A 2,773-nucleotide genomic window follows, 5' to 3' on the forward strand; every position below is an offset into this window, starting at 1 on the left:
CCATAAAAAAAAGTAAAAAAACGTCATACGGAAAAAAATCGAACGTCACATACATGAGAATAGTACAAAATTTCACCCTGTAAAATTCCAACAAACTCGGTTCATTGGTATTGGAGAAACTAATGGCACCGTTTTCTAAAATGTAAGTTTCGGGAAATGACGTTCAAAGTTCTTCCACTGTGCGGCACCCGATGGCGACAGAGAGTTTGAGTCCACGTCTATCGTTCAGACCCTTTTGAAATATTCGAAAACTATTAGAGGTGAAGGTGATGCATCATAATACTCATAGATCTTCATCTATTTTGGGGCCGTAAAAGTCGTCATCCTCTTACTTTGGATTTTTCTTTAGAGTTCGTACTTCTTTTGATGCATTTTCTGCTGCATGTTCTGCTGAACTACGCCGCCTGTGATTCTCCATTGAAGCCCAATTGTATGCATTTATTCCAGTAGAACTGTCCATTTCCTGCATAATTTTTAGTAAGAATTCAGCACCTTCATTAAATACGCAGGTCGCAATATATGCTGTAATTTCGACACAGGTTTTTTCGCCGTTTGTCTCTTCAGGAAAAACTTTCCATATCAAATTGTGGAAATTCTCGTTACTATTGTGCGAATATCTTCCAACACAACATTCCAATAAAGTATCGTCGGTTAGATCTTTGTAGATTGGTTCAATTGCTTTCAACACGTCGGTTGGAAAAGCCATATAATCGTGGGAGTAGATCTTGAAAGCATTTTTCGCCTTTGCTACTTGCCAAGTTCACCATGATTCGAGACCTTTCGAGCAATTTTCATGTTGCGAATTTTTATCCGTTGAAGAGTAGTGATAACACGAAGCCCATATATCATGTTCGTGAGAAGACCCGGTAAACCGCGATTCTAACCTCGCTTCGCTCGGTTTGATCGCGGTTTACGGGCCTTCTGACGAAAAATTGCATTCATCACACGGTCCAAAAGTATTTTCTGACGAATGTGATTATACAAAGCCATATTCGTCAGAAAATACTTTGTGGACCTTGTGATGGAAATAACTATTTTCATATTTTCGGCTGAACCTGTGTTCCGTCGAATGGCCAGACCATAATAACGTGATAGTTTATCTATCAAATTTCGAAGACGCGTTCCCATTCGTTTTTGTACATGTCCAATACATTCTTTTTTTTAGAATTTGCATTTCACAACGATATGGTTCAGCATCTACAACTGCCTTCTATGTTTTCGAGTCACCATCCCCAACATAACTGGTGTAAGTTACACTGTAACGTTCCTCCGATCGTTTGAACATTTCGGTGATTCCGTCACATTCCGTCATCTCAGAGGACCCTTCGTGATTTGCTGCACATGATTTTTCATGCTCCATTTTCCATTCATCGTATTCAGCTGTGCCCTCTTTCTTGGACCAATGTTCACACATTTTGCAATATGCAGATTTGACCAATACGTCGATAACTTTTCCTATAAACCATCCAACGAGACCTGTCACTCCAAATAAAGATTTGAATCCCCGCTTTTTCCTTGAATCATCGCCGAGAACGGTAAGCTGTGTGTCGTCTTCATATCCAACATTTTTCATTGCCTCTCTTTCTGCTTTGATTGCTTTCATCAGCAATACATTACAGACGGAAGTCGCTGCTCGGTGAATATGTTTTACAAAGATATTATAAGAGCTCTACGCAGTAGGGGGTGGTAAATTCATGATACCGCAGAATTTTTTAGCACCATTTAAAACAATCCCTAAAAGATGCATTGCGAAGGGAAATCTTTGATTTATTTCGTATCCACCTCTTGCAGTTGGAGAAGAGGGAATCGCAATTAGTCTACATTTTTCGCACTCAATCATTATTTTGAATCCAAGTCCACGCGCGGCATTACTTCGAAAATTCATCTCACTGTTGCAACCTTTACACTTTACATATTCAGAAATCATTGAAAATCCGGTACGGAAAATCAAAATTTGAAGACTGATTGATGAACTTCCCGACCCGAAGGGAGGAACTTATTGTAACGACCCCGAAAATGAAATGTCGAATTTCGATGATTTGTCCACGTTTCATGACCGCTAGAGTCATCCTGAAACGTTTCTGAAGAAATGTATATGTGTGTATGTGTGTGTGTGTGTGTGTGCGTATGTGGGTGCGTAACACCGTATGTGAGTGAAATTTTGTTCAACGATTTCTCCGGAACGAACGAACCGATTCAACTTTTTTTTTTTGATCGATGCGTCTTCATGTAACTTGGAACTGATTAGATTATGCAAATGATTGCCTCAGCGGTTTTCTAGTTATCTGCATAAAACCTATGAGAAAATGTCAAACAACGTTACTTTTACTGAAATTCGACGATTTCATCTGAAATAACGGTGGAATTTGAATCAATTTCGTGTAATCGCTGCGTCATCATGTATCTTGCGTGTAATTGGATTTTGAACGAAGTCTTCTCAGCGGTTTTTTAGTTATTTCAATAAAACTTTCGAATTTTGCAATTTGAAAAAAAGGGAAAATTGGAGAAAAGGTTTGGCACTCTTGGAGTGAGTCAATTTCGAAGTAGAAAACTTTTCAAGTAGATGAACTTTGGAGTTGAGAAAGTCTTGAAGTGGGTTCAACTTTGAAGTGGACAAAAATGTTCAAGTGGATTTAACTTTTGATTGGATAATTGGGACATTTTGAGTGGGTTGCCTTCAGAATTAAAAAATTTTACAATGAGGACATTCTCATTTCTTTTGTTGCAATTCGACCTCTGGAATGTTGATTTCGCTTTTCAATGAAAGATTACC

Source organism: Diachasma alloeum, unplaced genomic scaffold, assembly GCF_001412515.2.
Source record: "Diachasma alloeum isolate Michigan unplaced genomic scaffold, Dall2.0 Dall_scaffold_00701, whole genome shotgun sequence".
Taxonomy (NCBI): Eukaryota; Metazoa; Arthropoda; class Insecta; order Hymenoptera; family Braconidae; genus Diachasma; species Diachasma alloeum.